This window comes from Microcebus murinus, chromosome 2, assembly GCF_040939455.1.
Source record: "Microcebus murinus isolate Inina chromosome 2, M.murinus_Inina_mat1.0, whole genome shotgun sequence".
Lineage (NCBI taxonomy): Eukaryota > Metazoa > Chordata > Mammalia > Primates > Cheirogaleidae > Microcebus > Microcebus murinus.
In genome coordinates, this window is record NC_134105.1 from 104,676,417 (window position 1) to 104,690,022 (window position 13,606).

Below are 13,606 nucleotides of genomic sequence, written 5' to 3' on the forward strand. Positions count from 1 at the left end.
TTGGCGTTTAAGACTCGCCCAATTATAATTTCAGCCTTTCCCCTATTCCTGCCCAACATGTCCTGGTCCATGCAAGGACTTTGTTCACTTCTCTAACATCAGTACCTAGAGCAGAGCACATAGTAGGTACTCAATTTAAGTACAATACTCCCACCCTATGTGTGGGGGAATTGGTTCCAGGACATCCTCCATACCAAAATCCACTCAAGTCCCCCATATAAAATGGCATAGTATTTGCATATGATCTATGCGCATCCTCCCATACACTTTAAATCATTTCTAGATTACTTACAATACCTAATACTATGTAAATGCTATGTAGTTGTTATACTGTGTTATACTGTGTTGTTTAGAGCTGGTGCCCAACTCCCACTGACTGGTACCAGTTGGTGGCCTGTTAGGAACCAGGCTACAGAGCAGGAGGTGAGCGGCAGGTGAGGGGGAGCAAAGCTTCATCTGTATTTATAGCCGCTCCCCATCACATCACTGCATGAGCTCTGCATCTTGGCAGATCAGCAGCAGCACTCCGGAGGGCAAACCGTACGGTAAACTACACATGCGAGAGATCTAGGTTGCCCGCTCCTTATGAAAGTCTGATGCCTGATGATCTGAGGTGGAGCTGAGGCAGTGATGCTTGCTAGCCACTGGAGAGCGGCTGCAAATACAGATTATCATTAGCAGAGAGGTCTGACTGCACAATAAATGTAATGTACTTGAATCATCCGAAACCAGCTCCTCCTCCCTCATCCCATCCATGGAAAAATTGTCTTCCATGAAACCGGTCCCTGGTGCCAAAAAGGTTGGGGACTGCTGGTTTAGGGAATAATGACATAGGAAAAAATCTGTACATATTTAGTACAGAAGCAGTTTTTTTCAAACATTTCCAATCCAAAGTTGATTGAATCCATGGATGCAAAGGGCCAACTCTATTTGTAGAACGAATGAATTAACCCATTGAATCCAACGCAAAGCCACCTTCTTTAGAAGGCTTTCTCTAATTGCCCCACCTGGCACCCATAGCACATGAACACTCAGCTTAAGACAGTTTCACCCTAGGCAGGGCGCGGTGGCTCACACCTGTAATCCTACCACTCTGGGAGGTGGGCGGATTGCTCGAGGTCAGGAGTTTGAAACCAGCAAGAGCGAGACCCTGTCTCTATTATAAAAAGAAATTAATTGGCCAACTAATATATATATATATATATAAATTAGCTGGGCGTGGTGGTGCATGCCTGTAGTCCCAGCTACTTGGGAGGCTGAGGCAGCAGGATTGCTTGAGCCCAGGAGTTTGAGGTTGCTGTGAGATAGGCTGATGCCACAGCACTCACTCTAGCCTGGGCAGCAAAGCAAGACTCTGTCTCACAAAAAAAAAAAAAAAAAAAAGACAGTTTCACCCTCTTTTGAGCACTCAGAATATTTAATGACCTTGTCTCTTTATTTCATGCATTAGAGATCACAGGGGCAATGGTTTAAGAGTACAGAACTTGGGATCCTATAAATTTTGGTTCCAATTCCATTAATACTATTTACTAGTTGAGTGACTTTGGATGAGTCTCTTCACTTTACTTCTAATAACTGTTGTATGGGGCGAATGCTGCTTAGACCCAGATTAGCTGTGAGGATTAAATGGGACAATTTAATCTCTGTTGTGGTACCTATTGCAATAATTTTGGAGGGTAGGTTTTAACTGTGGGCTATCTCCCCCACTAAACTAAGCTTCTTGAAAACCAGGACCTTGCCATAGTAATTAATTCCCAGTACCAAGTACCAAGGACAATATGAGGGTTATAATTGGTGCCTTAAAAATGTTTGTCGAATGAATAAAAATGAATAAGTGGAGCCTGAAGGAGTGACGCACACCTGTAGTCTCAGCTACTCGGGAAGCTGAGGCAAGAGGATGGCTTGAGTCCAGGAGTACGAGACCAGTCTGGGCAACATAGTGAGACCTCGCCTCTTTAAAAAATAAAAATGAGTGAACAATTTTCATATTTAATGCAATTTGACCTCCAAATCCACCCCTGAAGTTGTTGTCCAAAGGGAGAAAACATTACAAACACCCCCCCCCTTACTGCCTCCCTTTTCCCCCTCTGTGCTTCAGCTTTTAAAGCTCTGTGGTGAAACGTGAAAGCAGAGTTGAGGTTAATCTCTGCAGTTGAACCAAAAGTACCATATTCTGCAAACAACCCACAAATGATTGGTCTGTGACGGAGACCTAGAGTGGGGAGGAGGGCTCCTGACCTCGCCCCATCCCCGGCTCAACTACTGAAACCCTGTCCCAAGAAACCCAGATGGGGCTTCTGCCAGGGACAGAGGGCACTGGAAGGGAGCTGGAGGAGGAGAGCTTCTTCCTCAGACACTAAGTTATCGTCAGCTTTTCTCCTTGGAGCCTTGTCCTTTCCCCCACCAATTCCTCTCCTCTTTCTGGCTCTGCCTGCCACTCCCCACCCCAACCTCCATTCCCTCCGAGGCTGAGGCTGCCGGTGGCTATAGAGTAGTGGAGGGACAAGATCTCCTATCACCTGATTCCAGCTCCTTGGCCAGAGTAGCAGTAGGCACCTGGTCCTGGTTCAGCCTGTCTTGCAGCTGCTTATCGATCTGATTTTCAATATCTGCCACCATCTCTGAAGTAGAAGGCCTGACAGACACCTGCTCCTGCCAGGGGAGTAGCTATGACCAGAAGGCAGGGAGAGCCCTCTCTTTCCTTGAAGAGAAGGAAGCAGTCTGAGACCCTCCTCTGGCTGTCAATACAAGGAACCCTAGGGGGTTCGGGTGGGTTTCCCCCACAGGAATCTCCCATCAGCCTTGAAGCTAGCTCCACCCCCTGCATGGGTGGGGTGACACCTAGGAGCACTGTGTTCCAGAAAACCCCAAAATAACCTGCCTTTGCTGTCCGGCTGCTATTTCTGTCCATCTTGTTTAATTATTCAAGCCCAAGTTGGGGAGTGAACTATAAAAAGCTCTCCTACTTGGGGACCCAGGAGAGCTGGGAGACTCGCCAGGTTGCAATAGCAGCAGACCACAGGGTTTGGGTGAGGTCACTTGGTCCGGCCTCCTGCCTGCAAGTTCCTTCTGCTGTGTGTCTGCTTCCTCTGCTAGAAGGCAGAATCCAGGCCTCCCTCCCTAAAGCTCCCTCGTGCCCTCATTTCAGAGCCTCTCCACTCCTTGTGCTGCCTGGGAGCTGGCCTCTACCCCATCCCCCCTTCGCTCTGGAAGTATTTCCTCTCAGCTGTCCCTTTGCTGACCTGCTGCCTAGTCTGGCTTCTTAACCCACAGATAATGCGGTGAGACCCAAGCATCAGCGACCGAGGGAGGTGGGGTGGCAGAGGACAATCAGGTTGACACAGAGACATGGACATCGTGCCCTTGCGTGGCTCTCGCTAGTGGCTGGGAGCGGAGACCGCGGTTCTGGCTGGGGCAGCTCCTGGCCCTACAGGGGCCTCTTCTGGAGCTTCTTTTGGGAACTCCGATGTTGTAGCTGGAGGTATGCAGGTAAGGCAGGAAGAAGGTCTTTCTTTTCTGGCCGTAGTTGTCTTCTAATTGGCCCCAGGTCCAGTGTCAGTTTCCATTGAAGCAGAAGCCCCCAGCCATCGGGCTAAGTGAGAAAAGCTAGACTCCCCTGAGGGCCAAAAGCTAGACTCCCCTGAGGGCCGCTTCTATGACCCCCTCCCACCACAGGCATTTCCTAGTAAGGTGGTAACCAGGGGTTGTGGCTCAGGCGATATGGGGTTGCCACAGTGACTGGCCCTTAGAGGTGGGGAGAGGGGATTCATGTCAGCGAAGGGGAGCCGGACAGTTACGCAGGCTGAGCAGGAAGAGGCGCAAGAGAGGCTGGGATAGCCGCAGAGACCCAGAAACACACATGTGGATGAGGGCTTCCAGGATGGACAAAAGGACAAGTGGCAGCAGAAATGGCACTTGAGCCTCAAGAAAGGGAGAGACCACAGAGCAGACCTAGAGCCCCAGGGTCGAGAGAGGGGCAGACACCTGAGAGCACGGAAGTAGCCTGAGATGCCCAGTGTGGGAGGGGGACCCGGCAGCTGGGCAGGCGTCAGGAGCAGGGAGCGTGGCAGGACTTTCCCAGAGACAGTGTGGGGCCTGAGTGTTAAAAAGAGCCTTGGGTTTCACACTCAGGCCTATTTTGGGGCTTGTTCCCACACGTTCCCTGTCAGCAGCAGTGGCAGCTCCCGCAAGGTCCGGCCTGTCTCTCCCTGCTGCGGCTGCTACTAGAGCTCCTAGGGGAGGTTGCTGAGGTGTGGGGAAGAGGCGCCGTTGCTAAGCAACAAGAGGCTGTGCACCTGGAGGGCATAGGAGGGGACCCTGGCACCGTTTGCACTGGGGAAGGCAGGGAGACAGTACAGGCTGGACAAAGCTCAAGGCTCCCTCTGCCCCATCCCCATGACGGCTGCAGAGGAGGGATGTACTCCATCACTCAGGAAGCCTGTTGAGTAGATGAGTGACCCTTCTCCGATTGCTGTGATTGTTGTGGGTGCCAATCTGTGTGACACACATTGGACTGTCTCTGAGAGTGGGCGGGGTGGGGGCTAGGGCACGAAAGACAAAGTGAAGCCTTTCCCAAGATCAGTCTTGTAGGAGGCGTTGAGGACTGGCCTTTCTGTTACAAGGTGGGAACCTCCATGGAAATGCAAAGGCCTGGGGGTGGGAACTTGGTGGGGAAATGACAGAATGGGAAGAGAAGCCAGGTGGATGTGGACGTGTGCTGGCCTCCTGGTCACAGAGGCTACTGAGCGGCCTGCAGAGGAGCATGACAGCAGGGGTCCCCAACCCATCGGCCATCTGCTGGACTCAGTGTTCCCCAAGCTCAGGTTCTCCACTGTGTTTCATTTCCTTCTCTGATTAGTTATTTTTATTTGTAGGTGGACTGGAGTCCGACAGAGGTAGCCATCCATAGGGAAGGACTCACTCTATTCTTTCTCCTTGGGGACAGGTCTGTGGACCTATAACTGAGGAGCAGCTCAGGCCGTCACTCAGGGTTGGCACCGGGCCATCACCACTCTTTTTCTGTCACTTCCTGTATTGGTTCCACTTCTACCCAGAAGAGAGCACCTTCATTCAACAAGCATTTAATAAGCACCCGTGACGTGCCAGCCAGGGTGCTGCAGAAGTGACGAGGGGTGGGTACCATACCGTGGTGGTCGACACCCAGCCCCTCTGCTGTAGGGACAGTCTGCTCGCTGGAATCTCGGCAGTGTCCATCCTCCCGTCAGATACTACACTTGCACTCAGTGCATGTGCTGGTTAATAGCTTCTTGCTGTCTATCCTGGCATGATCCCCAAATTCCTCACGGAACGGGGTGTGCTCCGGCCCCCTCCTGCCCTCAGTGAGGGCGAGGACGTTGCGAGTCTTCATCTCCCATGCCCCAAACCCGGCCCCAGAGGGCCGTGCTGCTGAGAAGACACGAGAGAGAAGGATGAGAGGCCTTCTTCTTCCTGACCCAAAAGAAAGATACAGTCTTGGGGATAAGAAGGGCACAAGCTTGTTTTGTCTTCATTCCTGCTTTGTGCCGGGCACTCTGAAAGGCATTATGTGTGCTATTTTCATCATCATACAGTAGCCCAACAGACAAAGAATTATCACCCTCATTTTACAGAGGTTGGAGCTACAGCACAAAGAAGCTAAGGAACATATTCGTGTCCATACAGCAACAAGTGGCTATGGGATTCCAACCTAGGACTGTCTTTGCCCAGCTTAGGGTCAAGGGAGAAAACAGCTTCAGCCTCACCTTTGGGAGGAAGAGAGCCTGACAGTGTTCACAAGGATGCTGCAGGGGCCCTGGATTGCATGCAGGGGGAGACGGTAGAGTGTAGTGAGGACAATACTTTATGAATTCAGTGTTGACAGTGCTAATGAGAAATGAGAAAGAACATGGCACCCAAAGATCCAGTGTGGTCACACAGGGACCTCCGAATTACTCAGCTTTAGAGGAGGCTAGAAGAGAAGGCCAGGTCAAGCAGACCTGAGACCCGACCCCAGCTCAGTCATTTCTAGCTCTGTGAGCTCGAGGTGATTCGCTGAGCCTCTCTGAGCCTCAGTTTCCTAAGTGATAATGGGAGAGCGGGACTCATAAAGTGCTGCAGAGATTACGACAGGTAATGGAAATAAGGTGCTATGTACTTTGTTGCCTTGCAACAGTGGACGGAGCCTCTCTTTCCATCCTCCATGGAGACACGTAACCAAGGCGAATCCAAGAGGTGCAGACCTGTTGGTGTAGTAGCAGGAAGCCCAAAGCCTGTGGAACACGCAAAGGACAGCAAAAAGACCTCTCTCTCTCTTCAGGGTGTCATATTTTTTTTCGGGGTGTCATATTCGGAACAAGAGTATCAAGAATGGCCAAAAAAGGGGCTTCTACTGGAGCAAGCAGAGTAATGTGATGACAGATGGAGGAGCAACTATAACTTCCAACTCTTTTTTCTTCCTGTTTTTCCCCTAAGACAGACATGTGGAGTGGAAATAAGAGAACTGAAGTACTGGAAATGTGAGCACTGAATCTACAGCTCCGTTCATTCAGTGACTTCCTCTCTCCACCATGTTGAGTTCACCAGAGGCACTGGGGGAGCTTGCCCAGATGGTCATGGTGGCCTTGTCCCTGGTGTGTGAGGAATAGAAGAGGTGCCAAAGACAAAAGGTAGAAATAGGTTCTAAACAAACTTTATTTTTTATTTTTTTATTTATTTTTAATTTTTATAACTTTTTATTGTCTTTAGTCCTTGTTTACAGTAGGAGCTTAAACACGGCTTAAGGAAGTGATGAATGACCATGAGAAATTGGTTTGAATAAACAAACTTTAAGGGGGCGAAAGGTATTTTCAAAACTCCAGACTTTAATCCCTGCAACCACCGTGGAAGGTTAAAGAAGAAAGGGGGGATCCCCAGGATCTAGTTGGGGTTCACTAACTAAGCCCTACAACGAGGAGTATGGGCAACACCTGGAAGGTGTGAGCACTGCAGAGACTCTCAGCCCCCCTCCAGATGGAAGAATCGCAGTTTGCATTTTAACAGGAATCGTAGGGGATTTGAATGTGCATTCAAGACTGAGATGTGCTGCTGTAACCTGTTCTTGGACCCTATAAGCCAGTGAGTGGTTTTACATGTGCCACTCAAAGCTAGGAGTTCCCTTAAGATCGTCTTACTCCAGGGGAGGGGAGGGGGGAGGGAACGGGAGGGGAGGGCAGGGGAGGGAGGGGAGGGGAGGTCCTGTGCAGGGCAGGGTCTGCCTCCTTTGCCCTGGTGTCTTCATTCACTTGTTTTACAGAGTGGGCTTCCAACTAAGCCTTCTTTTGAAGAGCCAGGCCATAGCCAAAGATGTTTGAAAATCATCTGTGCTATGTTATAGAACATCTGTGCTGTGGAATGCTGCACAGCCTTACAAAGCATGAACTGGATCTGGGCCCAGTGACACAGAACAGTCTCAGAGACAAATTGTTCAATGAAAAAAGCAAGTCTCAGTGCAATCGGTATAATAGGCCATTTATGCAAATAAGCATGTATGGCTATATGTGTATTAATCAACTATCTAAACTTAGTGGCTTATTATCATTATTATTATTATTTTTGAGACAGAGTCTCACTCTGTTGCCCAGGCTAGAGTGAGTGCCGTGGCGTCAGCCTGGCTCACAGCAACCTCAAACTCCTGGGCTCAAGCAATTCTACTGCCTCAGCCTCTCAAGTAGCTGGCACTACAGGCATGTGCCACCATGCTTGGCTAATTTTTTCTGTATATTTTTAGTTGGCCAGCTAATTTCTTTCTGTTTTTAGTAGAGACAGGGTCTTTTTTTTTTTTTTTTAGACAGAGTCTTACTCTGTTGCCCAGGCTAGAGTGCTGTGGCATCAGCCCAGCTCACAGCAAACTCAAATTCCTGGGCTCAAGCAATCCTACTGCCTCAGCCTCCCAAGTAGCTGGGACTACAGGCATGCACCACCATGCCCAGCTAATTTTTTTATAGATATATTTTTAGTTGTCCAGCTAATTTTTCCCTGTTTTTTTAATAGAGACAGGGTCTCGCTCTTGCTCAGTGCTCACATGATCCACCCACGTCGGCCTCCCAGAGAGCTAGGATTACAGGCGTGAGCCACCGTGCCCCGCCTGAATTTAGTGGCTTAAAACAACACTCGTTATTATTACTGCTTGTGGTTGGGGATTGACTGGATTCAGCTGGGTGGTTTCACCCAGGGGTTCATGCTGCTGCAGTATGATAGGGTCAGGAGTCTTCTCAAAGACCTCTTTATAAGTCTGGTAAGGCTTATAAAGGCTTCTCAAAGGCTTCTTCATAAGTCTTGTCAGCTGGGACCTTAGCTGGGAAGGTCAACAGGAACACCTACATGTGGCCTTGACTTCCTCACAACATGACAGTAGGGTTCCAAGAGCAAATGCCCAATAGGACCACATGGAAGCCATACTTTGCTTTTGCTGTAGTTAGAACCCCCCAGATTCAAGAGGAGGGAACGTGAATGCCACCTCTCAATGGGAGGAGTACAGTACCCCAATAAGAAGAGCACAGGGGATAGGAGATTTTGTTAGTCTGGTACCTAGGCAGGGCAGGTGGCATCCATAACAGCTACAATCTTCTCCATGTGGTCACTTCAGCATGGGGACTTCAGGGTAGCCAGACTTCTTGCAAAGAGGCTTAGGGTGAGGCCGGGTGAGGTGGCTCACGCCTGTAATCCTAGCAATCTGGGAGGCTGAGGTGGGAGAATCACTTGGGGTCAGGAGTTTGAGACAAAGAGACTTAGGGCTCCAAAAGCATTATCCTGAGATAGGGAGCCAAGGGGAATCATCATTGCTTTTTGTGACCTAGCCTTGGGGGTTGCTTAGCATCATTCTGTCATACATTAATTGAGGCAGTCACAGAGGCCTGCCTGGGGTCTGGGGTAGAGGATGGAGCCTCCACCTCATGGGTATTGGCAGGGTTTGGGAAGAGCCTGGGGGATGGGAAATGGTGATGTGGCCATTTTTGTAAAATGCATTCTGCCACAATATGAGCACATACATAAAAGCAAATGCATAGAAAGAAGGCCTGGAAGATTCTATTCCAAACTGCCCACAAGGCTTACCTTTGGGGAAGGTGAAGATATATGTTACCTTACTTTTGTATGTATTACTTGAGTCTTTTACATTGAGATGATGTATACATTATTTTATGTGTTTAATGAAAAGGAAACTAAACAGAAAAAGGAAAAGGAAAATTTTGCTGTAAGCTTTTCATAATAAAAGGGTTTAATGGATTGGTATTTTGAGGAATGTCGCATAATGCACCTGATTTTTTTTTTTTTTTTTTTTTTTTTTTGAGACAGAGTCTCAGTTTGTTGCCCAGGCTAGAGTGAGTGCCGTGGGGTCAGCCTAGCTCACAGCAACCTCAAACTCCTGGGCTCGAGTGATCCTTCTGCCTCAGCCTCCCGGGTAGCTGGGACTACAGGCATGCGCCACTATGCCGGCTAATTTTTTTATATATATATATATCAGTTGGCCAATTAATTTCTTTCTATTTATAGTAGAGACGGGGTCTCGCTCTTGCTCAGGCTGGTTTTGAACTCCTGACCTTGAGCAATCCGCCTGCCTCGGCCTCCCAAGAGCTAGGATTACAGGCGTGAGCCACAGCGCCCGGCCAATGCACCTGAATTTCATGAAAACATTTAATTAGGTTAATTATAATATCTTTTAGGTTAGATGCAGAAATGTGGACAACATCATATATTTAACAAAGATTTATTGAGTACCTATTATGTGTTAATTGAACAACTATACTCAGAAGATCGTGTTAATAGATCAGAGTCAGCTTGGAGGGATCTCTCTGGTAGCTCCATCCGTTGCCTCATCCTGTTTAGCACTTTTACCTGGAGAGAAAAGGAAGGCTTGTCGAGAAGGTGGCATATTGGTGCAAAACGACTTCAATATATTAGACTAAAACAGTGGGAAATGTTCAGCTTTCATTCTTCCAGTTATCTATTGCTATGTAACAAACCACCTTACAACTTAGTGGTTTAAAACAACATTATTTTATTAATATTGTGGTTCTGGGCTCTACTGAGTTCAACTAGACAGTTCTAGTTTGATTGAAATCTCCCAATATGGTTGCAGATAGGGGCTGGAATCGTCTCAAGGCTTCCTCGTGTGTCTGGTTGTCAGCTAGGTCAACAGGAACACCCACATGTGACCTTGACTTCCTCACAACATGACAGTAGGGTTCCAAGAGCAAATGCCCAATAGGACCACATGGAAGCCATACTTCGCTTTCGCTGTAGTTAGAGGCCCCCCAGATTCAAGAGGAGGGAACGTGAATGCCACCGCTCAATGGGAGGAGTACAGTATCCCAATAATAAGAGCATGGGGGATAAGAGATTTGGTTATGGTCACCTTAGAAAATACAGTCAGTTACATTCACTAATTATCAAATAAATAAAAACTAAACAATCATGCTTCCCTTTTCTTTTCTTTCTTTCTTTCTTTTTTTGTTTTTAGAGACAAGTTCTCACTCTGTCACCCATGCTGGGGTGCAGTAGCTATTCACAGGCTTGATCATAGACCACTTCAACCTTGAACTCCTCGGTACATGCAATCTACCTGCCTCAGCTTCCTGAGTAGCTGGGACTACAGGTGTGAGCCACGGTGCCTGGCCCCCTTTTTCTTTTAAGTACCGTTGACTCAGGCCCGGCAAGGTGGCTCACGCCTGTAATCCTAGCAATCTGGGAGGTCGAAGTGGGAGGATCATTCAAGGTCAGGAGTTTGAAGTCATCCTGAGCAAGAGCGAGACCCCATCTCTACTAAAAATAGAAAGAAATTAATTGACCAACTAAAAATATATAGAGGCTGAGCGTGGTGGCTCATGCCTATAATCCTAGCACTTTGGGAGGCCAAGGTGGGAGAATTGCTTCAGCTCAGGAGTTAGAGGCCAGCCTGAGCAAGAGCAAGACCCCATCTCTACTATAAATAGAAAGAAATTAGCCAAACAACTAACATTAGAAAAAATTAGCCGGGCGCGGTGGTGCATGCCTGTAGTCCCAGCTACTTGGGAGGCTGAGGCAGGAGGATCTCTTGAGCTCAGGAGTATGAGGTTGCTGTGAGCTAGGCTGATGCCACTGCACTCTAGCCCAGGCAACAGAGTGAGACTCTGTCCCCCCCCCAAAAAAAATCAATCAATAAATAAAAATATATAGGAAACAATTAGCCAGGCACAGTGGCTCATGCCTGTAGTCCCAGCTACTCGGGCGTCTGAGGCAGAAGGATCGCTTGAGCCCAGGAGTTTGAGGTTGCTGTGAGCTAGGCTGACACCATGGCACTCTAGCCAGGGCAACAGAGTGAGACTGTCAAAAAAAAAAAAAAAGTACCATTGGCACAGTTAACATAGAGTAAAAGCCAAATCCTTCTGTATCAGGCCTGATGGGCTAAGTTATGCTGCAGTGATAGCCATCCCCCAAGTCTCAATAGCTTAATATAATAAAAAATCTCAGGCCAGGCTCGGTGGCTTATGCCTGTAATCCTAACACTCTGTGAGACCCTGTCTCTACTAAAAATAGAAAGAAAGTAATTGGCCAACTAAAAATATATAGAAAAAATTAGCCAGGCATGGTGGCTCATGCCTGTAGTCTCAGCTACTCGGGCGGCTGAGGCAGCAGGATCGCTTGAGCCCAGGAGTTTGAGGTTGCAGTGAGCTAGGCTGACGCCACGGCACTCTAGCCTGGGCAACAGAGTGAGACTCTGTCTCAAAAGAAAAAAAAAATCTCAGTGCCAGACAGTGGCTGTCTGCCCAGGGTACTACTAGCTGATGACTCAGCTTACTTATGACACGTTACACACAGGTTAGTAGGGGAAGCTCTTCTCCACATAGTCACTCAGGGCCCCAGGCTGATGAAGGCTCTACTGTTTTGTAGCCGCAACATCTGGAACACTGATACCACATCAAGGAAAGAAAGATCAGGGAAAAACATATGTGATTTTTATTGCTTGAGCCTGGAAGTGACACACTATAGTTCTAGCCATATTTCATTGGCCTAAACTGGTAATATAGTTCTGCCTAACTGTAAGGAGGGTAGGAAATGTATCAGAGTAAATGGAGTTTTTGGTGAGTGTTTGGTGGTCTCTGCCACACCTTTACAGCTTAAAAAGCCAGACCTGATCTGTCCTTTCACCTGACCTCTCAGACCTCTTTTCTAGATGTCCACGTTGTTCACCTCCTTGAAGTCATTGCTGAGATGTTGTCTTCTCAATGAAACCTCTCCTGAACACCCTATTTTTAAAATTGCAACCCTGGCTAGGTGCAGTGGCTCATGCCTGTAAACCTAGCACTCTGGGAGGAGGAGGCAGGAGGATGGCTTGAGCTCAGGAGTTCAAGACTAGCTTGAGCAAGAGTGAGATCCTGTCTCTACTAAAACATAGGGGGAAAAAATTAGGCAACTAAAAAAACTGAAAAAATTAGCTGGGTGTGGTGGCATGCACCTGTAGTCCCAGCTACTCGGGAGGCTGAGGCAGGAGGATCACTTGAGCCCAGGAGTTTGAGGTTGCTGTGAGCTAGGCTGATGCCATGGCACTCTAGCCCAGGCATCAGAGGGAGACTGTCTCAAAAAATACATAAATGAAATAAATTAAAATATAAAATAAAATTGCAACCCACCTCTCACTCCTCTTTTCTACTGTGATGTCCCTGATCCCATTTTTTCCCCTTTTCCAAAACACTTATTAATTCGAACATGCTTAAAGTATCTGTCTTTCTCTGTCAAAACGTCAGCTCCATAAGATCATTGATCTATGTCTGCTTTGTTCAGTGATGTATCCCAACTGCCTAGGATAGTGCCTGGCACACAGAGGGTACTTCAAATAAATATTTGTTTATGGCCAGGCACAGTGGCTCACGCCTGTAATCCTAGCACTCTGGGAGGCCGAGGCAGGAGGATTGCTCAAGGTCAGGAGTTCAAAACCAGCCTGAGCAAGAGCGAGACTCTGTCTCTACTAAAAATAGAAAGAAATTAATTGACCAACTAAAAATATATAGAAAAAATTAGCCGAGCATGGTGGTGCATGCCTATAGTGGCAGTTGGGAGACTGAGGCAGGAGGATCACTTGGGCCCAGGAGTTTGAGGTTGCTGTGAGCTAGGCTGACGCCACGGCACTCTAGCCCAGGCAACAAAGTGAGACTGTCTCAAAAAAGAAAAAAAAATTGTTTATTTGTTAAATTAAAAAAAAAATACTTGCTGTTGGCAAGGGTTTGGTGAGACTAACACTTCTATGCCCTCTTAGTGGAATTATGAATTGGTGCGGTATACTTTTAAAAATAAATTTTTAATTTTGTAATAATTTTAGATTTACGGAAAAGTTGCGAATGTAGTACAGAGTTTTTGTGTATCCCTCACTGAATTTACCCCAAGGTTAACAGCTTACATTACTTAGGTATGTTTGTCAAAACTAAGAAACCAATATGAACTTATTACTATTAACTAAACTCCAGAATTTATTTGATTTCACAAGTTTTCCCATTAATGTCCCTTTTTATGGGCCAAGATCCGATCCAGGGTACCAAAATTGCATTTCACAATACCTATTTTTTTTTAATATTCATATTTCTTGTGGAGAAAGGAGACCTCTTATGTATGCTACACT